At 29.9% G+C, this 20,933-nt stretch overlaps 1 protein-coding gene across 1 annotated transcript in view; it reads right to left on the reverse strand.

Annotated features, from left to right (window-relative positions):
* LOC117174697 (putative ankyrin repeat protein RF_0381) overlaps window positions 1-9,527 on the reverse strand; it is a 27,958-nt gene extending 18,431 nt beyond the window's left edge. Inside the window, exon 1 of the mRNA XM_033364008.1 lies at window positions 9,378-9,527. The gene's annotated coding sequence lies outside the window, so the exon portion shown is untranslated. The remainder of the gene's footprint in view (window positions 1-9,377) is intronic.
* Between the last annotated feature and the right edge of the window lie 11,406 nt (window positions 9,528-20,933).

The following is a 20,933-nucleotide window of genomic DNA, read 5'->3' on the forward strand; positions in this document are numbered from 1 at the left end:
GTTCGTATTTTCGTGTACAACGTTACCGGCTGATGCCGATGGAATTGATAGTTGAAATATTTTTTTTACATCTTTTATTATTAAGCTTTGTACTTAAACGTACTTAAACGTTCAAAAAATGTCGAGGTTCAGAAAAAAGATAAAATAATTTTCAGTGAAGTTCCTACCAAAATGCAGTACCTAAACGTACTTTATTGTACTCTAATACATTTTCCAAAGTTTCAGCTCGATATTTTATTTACAAAAAAAGTTCTTAGGTTCAAAAAAACATTCAGTGAACTGATAAAACGAGGTCGGTAATATAGGTATTTAGCTGTGTCACATGCCATTAATTTATTTAGATTTTAATCAAATGTTTTGAATTCTCTGTATTCTTCTGAGAGAATGGAATTCTTTTCAACTATTTCCAAACTCATAACCTTCACCAACGGTGAACTAACTCCTACTGAATTAAGATGCACTCGTTTTTTACATTCTCATCATTTATGATTGAGAAAGTATTAGAATTGTCGGAAATTTGACATCACACTTTTTGAACGGATCTCCACGTTTCGAGACCCCCTGAATCCGAAAATCAGGTTTTTACGATGGCGTCTGTCTGTCTGTCCGTCCGTCCGTAAACACGATAACTCTCGAAAAAATGAACGAATCAAATTCATCTTTGGCACACTTTTTTTAGGTCATAAAAGAAAGGACGAGTTCGTGAACCAGCCATTTTTGATAAATATTCAAAAATTGAGCACATTTTGAAAATTTTTGAGACCACTTTTTTCTGAATTTGAAAATTCTATGTACGGATATTTATAGTCTTAAAAAGAACAAACAATCTATCCTTATGACTTTTTTCAATAAAAAAAATTCTCAGAGTTATAGCGTTTTCAAAATTTTTTTAATCAACCGAAAATCAAAATTTGAAGCCGAAAAACTCATGATATGAAAAAATTCAAGAGAAGAAAAACATTTCTTTTTGAAAGCCCTACAAGATTATCATAAACAATTTTTGGATTTTCTTTAAAAATCAAAAATTCAAATTTTGATTGCACAAAAAATAATGGAAAATAAAAAATTCCATTTTGCGGACAAACTATGTAGGATACGAAAAAATATGAATTAACAAAAATGGTTATCCCAAAAATATCTACAGTTTCGTTAAGAATCACCTCTTTATAGGACGCCTACTTTTTGTTTTATTCGTGAAAAATAACGTGGCAAAAATAAAATAAAAAAATGTGTGGAAAAAAGACGAAAGTTACGAGAAAAAAATCCAACAAAATCTGTTTACAAATATCTGTCAGAAATCGAGCGCGCAGCGCGAGTGTCACGATGAGAATGTGTACCTCAAAGCCTACAGAGCTTTGAGAAACTTAATCTTTGACTATACTTAATTAAGTAGATAATTCAGAATATGAAGACGCATATAAATACTGCCATCTAACAGAGATCTTTTTGATAAAGTTTTTTTCACGCCTTCCAAATGCAAAGAATAAATATCCGAGCGCGAAGCGCGAGATGTAATAATGTTCGAGTGCGAAGCGCGAGATTCAACCGTCGCTCGCCCTAGGCGCGCTCAAAATCTTTATAATTCCCGTTGAATTATTGTAAATTCCTTAGTCTTTTGAATTATGTAGAATTGTCCCAATTTCTTAGAAGAGGATTAGTCACAAAAAGTTTGTTTGTCTTATAGTTAAGTTGTTTTTATAAACTTTGACTTCCACAGAATCTGAATGTGAAGAAAATACATGGTCAATTTGATAAAAACAAACCAAAGAATTAATCATCAACGTTTTACAGCTGAAAGGGTTCATTTTTATTAGGTATGAAAATTCCTGGATACGTTAAAAACGAATCGTACCATAAATGCAATATCGTCAATATTGCATCCAAAAAATCTAACCTCACTTTTTACATTCTCATTCCTGAGAATGAATTTAATCGTCCAAATTTTCAATCTCTGGTTTTTAACGGATCTTTAAGTTAAGCTTTGACGTACACATTCTCATCGTGATTTGAAAATTCAAATCTTTTAAATTATTTAAGATATAACTTGATTTATTTGATTAATTCTTCTCAAAACATGAAATTTATTTCAACTATTGCAAAATTCACCAACTTCGGTCGACGGCTGAACTTCTACTGAATTAGGATGCACACGTTGTTTTTTAATTTTCCGTAATTCTGTATAAATCTTTAAATTGACTTAAAATTATTCGATTTTTTCAAGGTTTTTGAATTCTCTTGAAATATTTAGAATACAAGTTAAATTATTTTGAATCAAATCTACCAATACAGTCATATTTCTCTTGTAAATCTGCACAATTTTCTCTAAAATAAAACAGATCATATAGATATTGAGTATCCAATAAATAATATTTCACTTCCAAAATGTTGATTCTCGAGAAAATTGTAACGAATCAAAGTTGTGCGGATTTAGAAGCGCGACAGCGTTCCTATATTTGACAAAAATTTGTTGAACGAAAGTTTCAAGCGCAATTTTTAAAGTAATTTCTTTCTAATTAGATTCGATTCAGTCAAAAGTGCAAACTAATTTTTGACTGATTTAAAAAGGCGAATTTTTTAGTACTTTTATTTGTATTTAGAATACTTTTTTCTTCAGAAAGGTAAAGAAATTTTATACAGATTCGGGAATTTTTATAAGAAAAGTGTAAAGTGATACTCTAGTAATCAGAGACATAAAAATACTAGCGATTCACTCAGAGAAATTTCCCCTTGCGACAAAAGGATGTTTCTTTACGTAAATCGAATTTGGTCTTAAATTTAAGGTTGAGAGGATGTTCATTTGTCTCAACAGGAATCATTTAGCACCAGGAGTTTTCCTTGTGCGACTTACTTTACCCAATATTGCAGACCAATAATTCTGTATGTGTAAAACATATATGCACGTCATTCAAAACAAAACAGAAAAATGACGATGCTTTTGCTTCAAGGCAACTTTTTTCCGAGTGTTTCTCAGATTTTAAGTGAAAGTTAGCGTGTGAATTTTTTGTACATTCAGAGAAAATTTTTTCTCCAGACAAAAACACGATCCTCTAATCTGTTTTGTTTTGAAACAAGTGAATATATTTTTTTTCAGATAAAAAATTATTTTGTAGCAAGATTGTGTGAATTTTGTAAACAAGATATTTGCAGCAAACAAATTATTGTTCGGACAAATGAAAATGCTTTTGACAAAAAAGGAAAATTTTCTGAGTGTAGGAAATTGAATTGATCAGTTATTATTTTTTATTATTTGTTGAATATGTAGAGGCAGAAAAGTATAACTTTTCATAAAGCACACCGTGACTTTGAATCGCTTTGAATTAATACGTAATGGCAGTATTTTTCACCAAAATAAAGAAGTGTAGGAGCTAGCGTTTGCAAAACTGAATCAAACATTTTTTTCGCGCTTTAGTAATCATGCTTTTCAAAATTAATTGATGTACTGAGTGCCGGCAATTCTATAATTTTATTTTGTTGTTAATTAAAAACAAATATTGAAATAATTAGGTGTGCTGTACAAGCATGATTATTAGGGTATCCAAAGAATGTGTTTTTTTCGAATTCTGCAAACGCTACCCCCTAAAATTATTTCTTTTCGTGAACAAGTACTTCCATAACGTATTAATTCAAAGTCACACTGTATGTTATCAAAAGTTATGTTTTTCTGCTTCCACATACTTAACAAATATTACAAAATGATAACTAATTCAATTTCCTACATTTAGAAAAATGTTCTTTTGCGTCGAAAGGATTTTCATTTTTCTGAAAAACATTCTTTTTGCAGCAAACACCTTTTTGTTGACAAAATTTACATAATCTAGCAACTAAATAATTATGTATCTACAAAAAAGATGTTCACAAAAAAAAAAGGACGAGAGGATTATGCTTTTAAAAAAAAAAAAACTTTTTCTCTGAGTGTATGGAAAATTCACACGCAGAGTTTAACTATCCCTAAAAAAAGTATCAAAAAGTACCTTTCGGAAGAAAAGAGTATCCTCAAAAATGAAAAAGAACTAAAAAAGTAGCCTTCCTAAATCAGTCAAAAATTAGTTTTTACTTTAGACTGAATCTAACAATAAATAGAAAGAAATTACTTTAGAATTTTCGCTTAAAGCCTTAATTCAAAAAATTTGTGTTATATATATGAAAGCCGACAATATAGAAATGTTGAACTAAGTATTAAATAATATTTTTAAAAAAAGTTTTGTCTTAACTTTATGTACTCGAAGATGTGATGAATGTTTAGTAGGGTGGTTCGAAAAAACCAAACGATAGAAATCTAAATTGGATATCAAAATTTCAAAGAAACATGGGATTTGACATAATTTGAAAACCAACATAGTCTAATCATATGACCAACAATATGGAAAATTCACAAAATAACATTTTTTCATCAAATTTACCATAACACTCGCATTCTTCTTGAAAATTTGCACAATTTTTATTAATTGCATTTTTCTATAAAATTAATCTTCCGTGTTCTCTCAAATTTAGACAGTAAAGTTTGTTCATGATTTAGGAAAAATATCAAGGTGTACTGTAATTTTTTTAAAGATAATTTGAGACCTGAAGTTTGAGCTTCCTTGCTTTTAAAATAATCTTTGGGAGCCAAAAATCAGAGGTTCGTCATTAACCTTCATTTTTTTATGACGTGAAAATACTTAGTAATTACATAATATTTTAATCTACTCTTTATTTAGATGATTTTTGGTATGATTTTTCCAAATTCTTACGACCAGTTTTTTAGATTTCGCAAAGAGTTAAACTCAAGTCTTCAAAATGCTCATTCTCCTGAAAAACCTCTTAACTTTAAAACCAAATCTTTTTCCATTCGTTCACTAAAATAATTTGAGCGTCAAATAAAAAAAAAATAGTTGCATTTTCATTTTAAAAATATTTAAGTTTGAGTTTTCGACCTTATAATATGAGTTTAAAATATAACGAAAACCCGATTTTTCAACAGAGAAGTTGAATTTTTATTAAAAAAGAATGACTTTTTAACAAAATTGTTGTATTTGTAAAGAAACAGTTGCTTTTTTATCCAAAAAAGTTAAAATCACTACTAAATTATATAAAATTCTAAATTATAAAGACAAATTTAAAAAAAATAGTTGAATTTTCAACCAAACAAAATATCAGTCGAGTTTTTAAGAACAAAATAACAATTTTAAACGACAAGAGAATTTTCAACAGAATAGTTGAATTTTGAACCAAACAAACGACTTTTTAACAAAATTTTTGAATTTTAACCAAAAAGCTACCTTTTTATCCAAGAAATATGTAGTTTCTACTAAAGTAGATGCATTTTTAAATGATAAAGACGAAGTTTCAAAAAAATGTTAAATTTTTATCCGAAAAAGATTTCATTTGAATTTAAACACCAGAATATGACTTTTAATCAAAAAGCACATTTTCCACCGAAATATTTGGAATTTCAACCAGAGCACGAATTAGCCAACAAACAGTTAAATTCTCAACCAAAAAGAATGAATTTTTGTCTAAATGTTGAATTCTTAACCAAACAGTTTCTTTTCTATCCAACAAAGATGCAATTTCTTCTAAAGTAGATGAATTATTAAGACAAATTTTTAAAAAATAGTTGAATTTTCATCTAAAAAAATTGGGGTCAAATTTTACATAAATCTAATACCTTCGCTGATGAGCATGTAAAAATATGAAACTTTTGAGTCATCTTGAAAACAGTAAGAGATACGCGAAAACTGACATTTTCAGGATTTTTTGAAAGGAGATGGTCCTCGGCCACCTCAAACTAACCCAATAATCAGATCTGCGAATTTAAAAATAATTACAATTTTGAATAATCTCGAAAAGGTTCACATATATGTGAAAAATAAAAAGTTTCAGCATTTTGCAAAGGAGAATTTTTTCGATTAACTCGAACTAACTGAAAAGAAAGATTTCGAAAAAAAAATACAATTTTGAGTTATCTTGAAAACGGTGCGATATGCGCGAAAACTGACAACATTTTCAGGGGTTTCTAAAATAAAGGTCAAGTTTGTTAGCCACTCTTTTTGGATGAAAATTGAAAAAGTGGACGCATTTAAAATTGTTGAGAACACTTTTTTAAAGATTAAAAATTTAAATTTGAGGTTATCAATAGTACCCAAAGAGATAAAAAAATTTATCCTCGTGCCTTTTTTGATTAAAAAAAAATAATCAGATTTATAGCATTTTCATAATCCCAAAAAACAAACAAAAATGAACATTTCATGCCAAACAATGCACGATATAAAAAAAAGTCAAGTGGAGAAAAATGTTGCTTTTTGAAAGCCTTACAAGACTATCACAACAACTTTTTGAATTTTCTTCAAAAATCTAAAACTCGAATTTTGACCGGAACAACATTAAAAATAAAATCTTTAGAAAAACGATCCAAGGTACGACAAACAAGTATGAACGAAAGTTGTACACCTCAAAAAGATCTGTCAATTTGTTAATGATCATTTTTTGATGGAACGCGCAGTTTTTGTTTTAATCGCAAAAAATAACATTAAGAAAAAAAATTAATGACATTAAGAATACATTTTTTTCTGAAAAATGACATAAGGTATGAAAAAAGTTAATGAACAAACAAAAGTTATCTAGACAAAAACGATCTAAGAATTTGTTAAAAGTTTTTCTTATAAGAATACATTAGAAATAAAAAGAAAATCAATTTTTGGTAAAATGACACAATTTACAACAGTTTTTCACTCAACAAAATTGGTTGCTTAAATTGCATCTACACATTTTCTTATACTAGTATTAGAAGCATTTCACGTTAGGTTGTGTATTTTTGTTTCAAGTCGTAAAAAATATAATTAAAAATGAGCAAATTGAGTCTATATGAAAAAACGACACAAATTGCACGAAAATGTTTAATGACATTTCTTTTTATAGAATGCGAGTTTTTAAATTTTTAACACAAGCCGATGATAAGAGTTGTTTTAATATCAATGCATATTGTAAAGTGTAACAATATACATTTATGGAAATGATGACATTTTCTGGAAAGCTGAGAATAAAATTTAATGTAAAATAAGAAACAAATATTAAATAAATCATAATAAATAAAAATTTGTACTTTATTTTGAAATCTGAATAAGCAAAAACAGGCTGAGGTACATAAATAAATGTTATAAACATTTGACATGATAGTGTTGAACATAATATAGAAAAGATCGCATTTTGGAAAAATCGAGCGCGAAGCATCGTACTGTATCATCTACTTTAGTAGAAATTTCATCTTTCTTGGATAAAAAGTCACTTTTTTGTTTAAAAATTCAACTCGAAATTCAACTGCTTTGTAGAAAATTGTCTTTTTGCTTAAAATTCTTATTTTGGTCTTCAAAAATCGACTGATATCTTTTTTCGTTAAAAATTTCAACTATTTTTTGAAAATTTGTCTTTATAATTAAAAACTTCATATACTTTGGTAGAAATTTCAACTTTCTTGAATAAAAAAGCAACTGTTTACAAATTTTCTAAGCTTAATTTTTGTTTAGAAAACTACCTATCAATTAGAAATGAATTCAGAAGGTTTAGAAGTCACGAAAAACTCAAAAATATTAAAAAATTGAATGAATAAAATTGTTTAGGCTCTTGGGAAAATTTCAAATGATTTTTTATGTGGAAAAATACGTTTGTAGAAAATTTATCTAGAGATAAGAAATATTGTGAAACAAGAATATGAAAAAAATGTTGTCACTTAAAAATTATTCAAAGTTTTTAAAAAACGTTTGGAAAAATGCGCATGAAATTTAAAAGAAGTAAAAAATTGTTAAACAAGAGTTTAAGAAAATTTACGCAGAATTGCAAGTTTAATATTATTTTTTGCGATTGAAAAAAATGTATTCGTCCTCTCGAAAAATTATAAATAAATTAAAACAAAAACCACTCATTCTATCAAAAAATTATTTAAGACAAATTTGTAGCTTTTTTGGAAAAGTAACTTTTGTCTATTCATTTTTTATAGCCTGTGTCGCTTAACCAAAAATTTAATTTTTTTATTTTTAATGTTGTTTTTTACAAATAGAATAAAAACTACGCGTCCGATCAAAAAGCAGCCAATAAAAAATTTTTAGATCATTTTAATCGCATAATTTTTGTGGAATCATCATTTGTCGTATTTTGCATAGTTTGACCAAAAAATGGTATTTAAAATTTTTTTTTATACTGAAAAATTTGAATTTCCGTACATTCAAAAAAATGTAAAAAGTCTTGACAATCTTGTAAGTTCTTTTTGTAACAAATTCTTTTTATATAATTAGAAAAATTTAGGACGTTTCTCAGTGCTTTTCATTTAATTACCCAAATTTTCAACTCGACATCGTGCTTTGTGTAAACATAAATTGGATTTGAAAAAAATGTTAGGTTTTTTTGAGGTTATACTCGCATTCTAAAAAGATTTTAACAAAAAGTATGTACACGAAAATGTAAGAACTACGGGATTATAAATTTTTAAAGCACATTTTGTTAAGGTATTCACCGATCCACACCAGTTCCAATTTCGATTTCCATTTTTTTTAATGCCTTATAATGTATAATATAAATTATAATACTATAAATTAGGGCAGATTACGGACTAATCCGTCTTCTCATTTTGAGATTTTTGAAGAAATCCATCCACTCTTCTCTTTTTTTGTAGGTAGTTTCCTTACGCCTACCTGTATTTATTATTTAATAAAGAAAAACTGAAATTTGTGAGTACAATCAAGGTTTTAACTCTCTTTATTGAGAAAAGTAGAAAAAAGCGAGGAACTTCGAAGCCTGAATGCCCATTTTAATTTGGTGGCACGTTTTTCACGTGACGCTTGCCACAACCTTATTAAATAAAAAACACTGCTCTTATTGTCACCTTAAAAGTTTGAGTTATAAATTTTAAAGGATGGGCAGAATAACGAGTTCTTGCATTTTGCTGAAGTTGATTTTCATTTGTTCTTATCGGAATCATGTACTAAAACAATACGTGACTTCCAAAAATTCATAGACGTGAATGTATCCAACCGTCCATTTGTTTGTTAAAATTAATAAGTGAGGAAAAGCAAAGATACTCCCTCACTCTCAATCTAATGTGATATACAAATTTACTCAAATAAATGAATTTCGGTTTTGTACGGGAGACTATCCTCTTTTATTCCCTGACCTTAATTTTCCATTATTTACTTCGTTCTATGCTAAAGGTTCCAAATTTTTACTGCACATAAACTACTAAAAAGATTTATATCCAAATTATTCGAATCTAAATGCCCCGGTGGTTATTATATTATTTAATTTCGTTTTAAATTCCAAGCACTTCTGTCAATTTGAGGTTATAGTCGGAACAAAACGTATGTATGAGACCAGGGAATGCTATGTGTTTATATGCAGAATAAACTTACCACCTGTAACTGGGTTCCAAAAATAAAAAAGTCTATTTATTGAGATAATAAGTATAGACTTTTAGAACCGAGTTTTAAAAAATTCACTTTGTTTCCCTGCTCAGCATTGTTTACGACATTTCATGACGTTCACGACGTAAATAAACAACAGATATGATCTCTAGTGGAGAGAAGTTGAACTCAAATGCAGCTTATAATAGTTATCGATGGCGACAAGTTTCATGGAATGGAAGTTTTGATAAATTTTTATGAGTAACTCAACATTTGATTAGATTCTAAAGATGAAAATCCTGTCAATTTAATAGTAATTATCGTATTGCCTGGTATTGTTGGCCGTTACTTTTAATCACGGGATAACTTCCGATTTCTGCCCTACCAACATAAGATATGTTGGTGACATTTTACCATGGACGTAAGAAACACGGGACTAGGCATGCCATCCTAACTTGTGAGCGGGGATGAATCCACAAGAGGGGGAGGGGGAATTCCATGAGTGGGGAGAGCCGCCATCTTACGATGTGCCATTTGATTATGCGCACGAGCATTTTTGCCGACAAACTGTGCATGAAAATATAAACATGTGGGCGCTGCCATGTTTGTCGCGGGACATCAAAAAATCACGCAATGGCATGCCTAGTCCCTTGTTTCCTATGTCCATGGATTTTACATATCAGCAGCCCTCTGCATCTGAAAACAAAAGGGCGATCCCTTAATGTCCTAAGTTGGTTAGTTCCTAATATCTTCAGCGCGGCGCTAGTTGCCCCATCACTCCCTGTTTTTGCATTGTAAGCAATGGGAGTAGACCACTCTATTTTTATTTGTTAATAAATAAAATGTTATTTTGGTAAAAAAATATTGAAATAAAAAGAATGTTACTCATTTTATATTTCAAAACAATTTTCCAAACGATATATATAAGTTCTAATGGAAAACATGAATTAAAACGTCACCCAATATACTTGGTAAAGTGGAATATTAGATTTTAATTTGAATAAAAAGTTAAATATAATCGTTTTTATATCTGCAAACGCAGTAAATAATATTTATATCAATAAAATATGTAAATAGTTTTGTGAAAAAAGTTTTAATAGTATAGAAGTTTAAACTTAATATTTGAGGGTTTAGCGAGTACTTACGCTAGTGAATATAATGAAAAAAATGTAATTGAAATTGAATTAAATTTTTATTCAGGAACATGTAACATAAAAATATGTAAAGAAAATCAAAAATAGTTTATTCAATAATTCAAATTTTTGCAAAAAAAAACATTTTTCAGAAAAACAAATATAGATTATAATTTTATCAAAGTTCAAGATGTAAATATAATCAATGTGTTAACATCTTTGTTTTAAATATTTAAAAGGATATAATAATGAAAGAGAGCAATTAAAGAAGTTTATTATTTTATTTTTCACTGATTATTAAATAAAATGGGTTAAAATGTAAATTTAGTTAAATTCAATAAGACATACATTATATCTATTATATATTCATAAGCAAGAGTATTCACATGGTAAGTTTAAACTTAGTACTATTCAAATTTTTCTCCAGGATTTTTTTACATTCCATTAATAATATTGTTAATTTGTTTTCGACACTAAACTTTAAGAATCATATCTTACTTTTCATTCAATTCATACCTAAGATATATTACACTATTCCAGGATTATTGTACGACCATATAAATCATATTTTGTCTTTGGTATTCATAAAAAATTATTGGAAAAGTATTTTGAAATGTTAACTGAGTAAATCAATTGCAGGGTCAAAAATACCAAGAAAATATCGAAAGAAAGAAGAAAAATGTTTGTTAAAAGTATTAATTTAATTTCTTATTTATTTTTCTAATTTCATTTCACTGCATTCTTTTCCTTTGCAAAGATTTTGAATTTTAGATTGTTTAACCTTTAAAGTTTTAAATTAATTCATTTTTTTTTAAGATCTGTTAGTTAATTTTTCTTTCAAATTTTTTCATTTCAAATCTTTTTCAGATGAAAAATCTTAATAATATTTATTAAAAATAAGTTGAAAATAGAATTTTACGCAAGATTAACCCCATTTCCAGTTATCTTAAATAAATATTTTCAAGATAATTCATCTGCAAAATTATGAAATTTTTTCAAATCTTAAGTTTCTATTTAAAGGAATAAACTAAATAATCAATTGAAACATTTAGTTACCTAATAACTTCTGAATTTAAAACATGTGAGGTTCAAAATCGTTAAAAGAAATAAAAAAATAGAATAAATTAAAATTAAGAAAATGAATACAGACTTAATAATTTGAAGAAATTTTTTGTAAGTCAAAATAATCTTCCACCTTTTTCTTTTCAACATTTTCAAGATTACTTATATAAAAAGATATGAAATAAAAATAAAATAAAAGATAAGGAATTTATTATTATTATTTATTTATACGGAATTTTCTGTCAGATTAAACCTTTTTCCAACTTTTTTAAAATTAATATTTTTAAGATTATTGATCTGAAAAATTATAAAATAAAAATAAAACATTTATAAAAAAGAATAAAAAAGGAAGCCTTTGAAGATATGTCATCTTCCATAATAAAATTCAAAATGTTTACAAAAAATTATATCATAATATCTATAATATTATTTAATCTTTTTTCAAATTATTTTAAACTGAAAATAGAAAAGTTATTCTTACACAAAATTCCTGCACATTTCACAGTCAATAATCATTGTAGTAATTTTATTTTATTCCATTTTTTTATTTCTTGGTAAAGATTCTGAATTATCGTTTTTTTTAACTTCTCAATTTCTTAAGTAATTAAAATTTTTTAAATTATTTAGTTTAGTTTTTTAAATACAAATTAAAAATTTCAAAAACTTATTTTTGAAGATTTCTGTTTTTATTCTCTTTTTAAAAAGAAGTTTTATTGTCATTATATATTTTTTAAGATAAATATTCCTAAGGATATTGATTTGAAAAAGATAGAAATGAAAAAAATGAAATAAGATTAAGAAAGTGAGTAAATATTGAATACTATAAAAGAATTCTCAGTATGATTAACTTTCATAGTTTTAGTTAAAAAAACAACTGAAAAAATAAATTAAACTGAAATTAGTACAGAGAATACGGACCGACTAATGTAAAGACATTTTTTGTAAGGTTGACCCCCTTTCCAGCAAAAATGTGTATGGAATATGCCATGGCTCCTATGAGAGACTCCAGAGCCTCATATGAGAGCCTTTAGAGAATCTTATGAGGGCATCTAGAATATATTAAGTCGGCCTCTAACATGTCGAAAATCTGCAAATAAACTGAGTTAATATGTTTGTACAAAAATGTTTGATAATAAATGAATAACTAATTTTCATTAAAAATAGAAGTTAGGAGAAATTTTGCAATCTAAATAAACTAAATTAATATTTTTGTATAAAAATTGTTGTTGATAAATTAATAAATAGTTTTATTCAACACAGAAGTTGTAAATCCCTACCACTTTAATTATTTTCTCATTACTATACCTGGGAATTTGGACAAATTCGTTCTCCTACCAATAATAATAATTCATGTAGCAGTATCAAAGGTTAATTAATTATTCCCGTGCAGAAATGTTGGCATGGCCCAAGCATGTCCCCGGCTTGGCATAACTAGACCCTGATCTGGTGATCTAGCCTAGGTCGAGCTCGAATGAAACACCAAATGTGGCCAGAGCTAGGCACGATCGCCACGCTTGGCCCAGGTCTAGCCCTAGTTTATAATCAAGTTCTTGATATTCTTTGTTTTCTCAATTAAAAGTCAAAACTGCCCAAAAATATTGTTTATTTAAATTTAAGTTGACAAATAAACTTACAGAGATTCATATTTGAAACATTTCCTCCAATCTGATTCGAATTTCCAAATTGTCGTCTTTCATTCATTATCTCGCGGGGTTCTAATGCTTCTTCAACATCTGCACCTTCAAAATCTATAAACAATAATTTCTTATTTTACTTCCGTCATATTTATTCTATAATTTAGAGTTTTGAATATCATCACATAAATTAACAACGCATTTACCCTTTATAATTCGAGGAAAAAATGTTCTTAATTTCAGGTTATAAGTCACGTGCAATATTATTGTAAAATTATTATTTATAATTAATGGAAGTTCTAACTTGCACTTTGATCTCTTAAGTACAGGATACTGCCGACTGCTCGATGTCTCTGGACTTTTAGAGTACTTCTTATTTTAGGCATTTTAATCAATTTAATTTTAATAATTGCCACTTTGTAAAGTTTGACACTTGAAACTTGCAAGCAATAAGTAAAAAAGAGAATAATACTACGCCATCTGTCGTCAATTTTAGGAACTTTTCCACTAGCCGGGCCGAACCTCGATCCATTCATCAAGGTCGCCAGGCTAGGCGATCGAGCCAGGCCCCGGCCATATTTAGCGTCTCATTCTAGCTTGAACCAGACTTGATCGCCAGACCAGGGTCTAGTTTTTCCAGACTTGGGCCCGCTCAAACCAAAGAACAAATTTCCACACGGGGCTGATGGATATTCACTTGCTTTTTTAAATTTTGAATTGAAAATTTAGCAGCTTCCTTATTCCATGCAAAACATGATACAACATAATACCAACAAGTGCTCTGGAAAAACATGTTTATTTTCGAGTGACAATAATTGTATATTAAATAATGAGAATAAGAAAAAAAGAATACCAAGAAATTAAAAACTTCTTAAAACTTAAATTATTGAATTCCTAAATATAAATATACATCCCAGGTGGAAAAATCTGACTTATGCCGGATCTTACAAAAGACGTAGTGCCGCGTCAGTTGTAAATGAGGAGCAATGCCAGTACTGATCAACTGTTCTGTCCCAAGGGTTAGCGCTGTACTCGTTCAGTACTGTCTGAGTACCGAATCAAAGTGCTAGCTAGAAGCCGATTTGGAAGTTTAGCCCAGCGTTAGTGCCGTACTGGCTCAGTACTGCCCTAGTATTGAGTCCAAGTCCTGGCCGGAAGTCGATTTAGTAGTTTTGCCAAGCGTTGGCACGGTACTGGTTCAGTACTGTCTCAGTACCGAATCCAAGTGCTGGCTGGAAGTCGACATGGTAGTTTTTCCGAGCGTTAGTGCGGTACTGGCTCAGTACTACCCGAGTACTGAGTCCAAGTGCTGGCTGGAAGTCGATTTAGGAATTTTGTCAAGCGTAATTGGCACGGCACTGGTTCAGTACTTTTTCTTACACTTTAATATGTTGATACCCATAGAGTTGCCCTACGTGTTTTTTTTTAAAATAACATAAGTATCGTTGTATGGATATTAAAATTGTTGCTCATTGTATTTTCTATAACTAAGATTCAGGCTATAGTACCTTTAAGTCATAGTAATTTTCATCCAGGTATCATTTATAGCTAAAACTTCTGTGTGCTCTCAAAAATACCCTTGATAAATTCTTTTTTAATAGGTTAAGAAAACTCCATTGATATTGAACATCTAAGTAACTTTTTAAAAACCTGGGACAGTTTTGGTTCTACCAATTTCATTGTTTATGAGAAGAATTAATTTTTGAAATTCGTTTCTAAGAATTTTCGGGGAAAATAAATTTTTTTTTACAGCATTATAAATTATCAATTTTGAAACTAAGTCTTCATAGTACCGATATTATAACTCAGAATCTATTTCTGCAAAAAATTGAAACTGCTTTGCGTTGCTTATTTTGTAATGACCTCTCTTCTTTAAGAAAATAAATTATTTTGGTTTTTCTTCGAAGATATCACGAAATAGACAATGTGCAAGATCAAAATTTGTTACAAAAAATTTTTTTGACATCATTCTGCAAATCATGTTAATTTAGTGTCAAAATTAATTTTGTACATAAAATTTGAACCCTAAATTCTGTCTTTTAGTAGGCAAATTACCTTTGGCACCAAATACCAGATCTGCGCTGGTACAGACTTTCGCTACAGGTACAGTACTGTTTGCAGTATGGTTTTAGTACGTGAACTGCGACGAATCGTTTTCTAATTAGTCTAGTCCCTTCTGACAGTTTTTAAAGAAGGATCTGAAGAAATTGTTAAAAACTTTAGTGCCTTTGGTGATAAAGTGAATTTGAAGTATGATTAAGGATGTCTTAGTCTGCCGGACTTAAATTTGTATTAATAAATCGATAGTAGCTGAGAATGCTGAATTTTCATTGACTTTGCATGAATCCGGCAAACTCTAATTTAAACATTTATAAAAAACATTCTACATAATTAAACATGGTCCTTCGAGCCGGATATGTCGTGAAAAGGCTATGCTGACTATCAAGAAGTGCGAATTATTTTGGAAAGAAGACCGTTTTTGAAAAATCAAATGGTAATCGCCATTATGCGATCTCTGAGTGTCATGTTCAACGAAGAAATCGCAGTTCACATTCAAATTTAAATCGTTATTAAAATTGGAGCAAGAGAGTTTTGTGTAACACTCAAGATTAAGTCGCTGCGGTTGGACTTAGGGCATTTGATTTTCAATCATGGAAAAATCAAAAATGTTGTGATAAATAACTTTCAAAAGCGCATACGTGCAAATTTTAACAGTGTATACACTTGAGGTCATCGCGCAAAGTATAATTGTTACCAGCCGAAATTATTTCGCAATCTTCAATATCACGCTTTCTCTCTCTCTCTCTCTCTCTCATCATGTTTTGAATGCTCTCTTTCTCTCATGAAGTCTCTCAGCCGTAATGTTCTTCCATGCATGTGAGGAAATAACAAGTTCACCAACTGAAGCTATTATTTCTCGAAAAAGAGATTTCACATTTTTGTGAATTGAGCTTGCGGCTCCTAAAATTATTAACAACAATATTCTTGCAGTATAATTTGTGTGAACAATTGCAAGAAAAAATATGGAGTCTTTACTCTCAGCATTAACAGAAGTTTGTCAGTCAATATTGAGGACTGAAACTAATTTTAAAAAGCTAGGTAAGTCCAACATTACCATAGCTATAGTAAAATCCAGAATTGATTTCTTGGATCAAAGATGGGAGAAATGTGAAAATTATATTAAAAAATTAAAGCTTCAACGATAGCGGCAGAACGCGAAAATCTCGATTATTTTAGTAAAAATAAATTCTTAGAAATTGAAGATGCGTATATAAGTGCTCACGATTTTTTAAATAAATAAATTAGAATTGATCACTCAAGCATTTAGCTCGAATGATACTTCACCTGCATTTTCTGGGGATAATAAGAATTGGTAGAATTTCAGAGACTTGTTTGATGCGCTAATTGTTCAAAATGATTCCTTATCAAATGTAACTAGGTTACATTATTTAAAGTCTTCTGCGAATCTGAAATATTCACAAATATTTTATAAGTTACTTCAAGATCGTAAGAAATTTGTGAAGATTTTGAGGTAAACTTTTTACACTTTAAATGATTTTTCAAAATTTTAAGAAAAATTGGAATCATTTACAAATATTTTTAGGAATTCAAAAGGCTTTACACAGACTTAAAATATTTTAAACCTTGTAAGAATTTCCAAAAATTTATGGAATATTTATTATTTCTTCTGAAATGATAAAAGATCTAAATATCTTTTAAAAAGGCTGAAATTTTTCTAATAATTTGTAAAATCCTGTAAAATAAAATGTATATATTTCAAATCTTCTGCATTCTTTTTTTGACACATCTTGAATATTTAAAAATCTTTCATAATTGTCTCATAAAAATGATAAAACTTATATAATTCTTTGAAAAAATGCTGATACTTCTTTCCTTGTAAATAAATTAAAAATGTGTGTAACTAAACAAATATCAAAAAAGCATTGTTGTGTTACGTCAAAATATTGTTTAATTTATTTCTATACCGCACTTCATCCTGAAAATCTATTTTTATTTACAAAACGTCTGTTAAGTTTTTTAAAATAATACAAAAAAATATATTGCGCAACTGCAGTTAGGGTGTGGGAAGGTGAAAGTGTTTAAAATAACGTTACCGAATATTTGAACTCTCCATAAAAACAGTACTCGTACATTTTACGATGCATTGATACACTGAATTCAGTCTTTCAGAATCTAATTTCAACAGAAATTTTAACAGAAAATTTTAACAAAGAAATTGTTATTAGAAAACTGAGCAAATTATAAAAATGAGTATAAAAGTGAGAACGCGCGTGCGCGCGCACATTATAGTCTAGTACTTCCTTAAATTCACACTTGCATATTGGGCCAACGATTCTAAATGATTTAGTTTCTATTATATTGAACTGGCGATTGCCTAGTTTTGTTTACATGGCTGACATAGAAAAAATGTTTAGACAAATTTTGGTAGATACTTGTGACTGCAATTATCAGCTAATTTTATGGTGCTCACCTGATAACAACGTGGCGCCCTATCGACTTTTGACTCTCACTTATAGCACTGCCTGTGCTCCTTACTTGGATAATAAAGTAATTAAGCAATTAGCTCATGATGAAGGCAGTAAGTTTCCTTTACCTAAAAGTATCCTGGAAAGGAATATCTATGTCGATGATATTTTGTTTGGTTCGGATACTAAAGTACAAGCCAAGGAGAAGCGGCAGCAGATGTCTCAGTTGTTGGAAGCTGATGGTTTCCACTTGCAAAAATGTGCGTCTAATGATTTAGAATTATTGGAAGGTTGTCCTTCTGGAAAGCATGAAAGGGCTATAGAGTTTCCGTTAGCTGAAGATGCTCAGCTCAAAGTTTTGGGTCTATTTTGGGATCCTGAATCTGACTCGTTTCATTTTGAGGTAACTTCCCCTCCAGTGGAGACTCCAACTAAGAGGACCACTATTTTGCGGATGCTTCTTCTAAAGCCTACTCCGCTTCTGTTTATCTAAGAATTCTCGGTGAAGATTTAAATAATGCTCAAATTAGCTTATTAATGGCTCAATCTAAAGTGGCCTATCTTAAATAGTTGTCAATTCTACGTTTAAAATTATTTGGGGCAGCCTTGTTTGCTAAGGTACTGAAATTCCTCATGGATACGATGTCGCTTGAAAATGTCCCCACTTTTTGTCACACTGATTCAGTGACTGTTTTGGCTTGGCTCGGTAAGCATCCTTGAAATTGGCAAGTTTTTGTAGCTAATGAAGTGTGGCTAATAAGTCTAAATCTCAATGTTTGACTCTTTCGCCCAGTACGCTTAAAATCCAAAAAGCCGGAATATTTTGGATTAAATATGTTCAAGCTAGTTCCTTCTCGCTTGAACTGAAGACTTTGAGCCAAAACGAGGGAATTGCACAAAATTCGCGTCTCAAAAACTTAAATCCATTTTTGGATCCTATTGGCCTCTTAAGATTAGGAGGAAGGTTATGGCATGCTCCTATCAGCTTTGATGAGAAGCATCCCATAATTTTACCACAGCATCACCTGAGTAAAATGTTAGCCGTACATGCTCACATTAGATCCCTACACGGTGGTCTACAATTGACCTTGCATACGATCAGGCAGCGTTTCTGGATCTAAAGAGTGCGCCCTCTGGTTAAAGTCTTAATCAAGGATTCTTTCGAATGTGCGCGAGAAAAAGCGACTCTTTCCCAGCAACTAATGGGGAACTTAACTGATTTTAGAGTAACTCCTAATCTCCCCTTCACGTATACAGGGCTAGATTATGCAGGCCCTTTTACTTACGCTTCGATCCTGGACGTGGGAACAAAAGTTACAAAACTTACGTAGCACTTTTTGTTTGTTGCTGTACGCGTGCCGTACATTTAGAGCTCGTGTCTGACTCTACGCCTGCCGCCTTTCTGGCCGCCTTCCAGCGATTCTCTTCTAGACGAGGAAGACCTGCTCACTTGTATAGTGACAATGGCACGACATTTCACGGGGCTGATGGAGAATTAAGAAATTTCATTTTGAAATTTAGGCCTGATAGTAATTTACATAATGAATTCGCTAGCAAAGGCACCTCGTGGTATTTCATACTTCCATCTGCACCTCATTTCGGAGGTTTATCGGAAGCTGGTGTTAAAAGTTTTAAGCACCATATAAAGCGAATTGTTGGCGCTCACACTCTAGCTTACGAAGAGTTTTCTACTCTCCTAACGCGAATTGAAATCTACCTAAATTCCCGCTCTATTGCTCCACTTTCCAATGATCCAGAAGTCTTCGTTTATCTCACACCTGGAAATTTTTTAATTGGGGATCCTTTGACCAATTAGAACAACAAATTTCTGAAATTTACTGGAGAAGATGGGGTATTGATTACATACAATCCTTGCAGAAACGCTACAAGTTGTTCAATAAAGCTCTAAATCTCATGATCGGTGATATTGTTCTTATCAAACATGATTCGCTGCCACCATGTCGATGGTTAGTGTTAGTGCAAGTTCTGAATATGATCGACCGATTACTCAAATCCGCCTCTTACCTGTAAAATCGAAAGAGGAAAGCGAAATATAAAGTTTAATGTTAAGATCTATTTAAGGAAATCGTGTAAAATAAGCAATTCTTCTCTTTATTAATTTCTTCGCACCACCAATGTACTAATGGATCATGGCGGGAGGCTAAGACCTATAGAAAACTATTTTAGTACATATTACACTAGCTTACACGGCGGGCGGCATTTATTTTGCTATTTAGATAAAAATTAAATTTTAATCTTTGCCAAGCTGTTATTACAGTCGAGGCGGCCGGTATGTTTACGTCAAGCTTCGCAACTTGTAGTTCAAGAAATTTTGCACTTTGAGTTTAACGTTGTAACGAATAAGTGTATGATACAAAGTAATTAAGAAAAAACAGTATGCGAGAGTACGTTAAAAAAAAATAATCTTAATATAGTTTGAAATAAATTAATTATTACTCATACAAATTGATTGTGCATTGAAATTTTATTTTTCAAAAATTCGGTTGTATTAACTGGAATATCATTTTGAATTTTTCTTTCATCCTACTTAAACTTCTTTGTATTATTTCTACTTGATCCGCATGAGCAATTGTCAAAATCGGTAGAAGATTACCCGGTAAGAAGCGTTAAATTCCGAAAAATTAGGAATTTGTATTCCTAATTTTTATTTTATATTTATTTGTCTATTAATAATTAATTTAAACGAGTTAAAAAATGTATTAATGTATTAATGTAAAATATGTGAATTAAAATAATTTTATATTTAGAGACGACCTAAATTGATTAGAATTGAAATTTCAAAACTTATATTCCACATGAAGGAATTAAGACAATTTTTTATACAAATTTTGTTAACAGATTAGAAGCATTTAAATAAACTCAAAATATGAACACTTTTGCGGAATACAAAACATCTCTGTGAGGTGTGCCTATCCTATTCTTATGATGACATTTTATATGGATGAAAAAATCGCGCATTGAAAAGAATAGAATAATCTTCACTTTTACGCCGAAATCTGAAAATATTATTTTTTCTCTACTCAGCGCTTATTACCGAGTGTCTTTAAAGATTTAGAAACATTGTATAATAAAATATTGTAAAATGTTTTACACAAACATTTAAACTAAAAGCGGTTTATAAAAGGTTAATTTGACAGGAAAATATTTGAAACAATCGAAGTTTACACCAGAATCCAGTACAAGAGGCAAGTTCATTATATTAAAATTCAACAGATTCATTTTTAACTA

The sequence above is a fragment of the Belonocnema kinseyi genome, chromosome 1 (assembly GCF_010883055.1).
Source record: "Belonocnema kinseyi isolate 2016_QV_RU_SX_M_011 chromosome 1, B_treatae_v1, whole genome shotgun sequence".
Lineage (NCBI taxonomy): Eukaryota > Metazoa > Arthropoda > Insecta > Hymenoptera > Cynipidae > Belonocnema > Belonocnema kinseyi.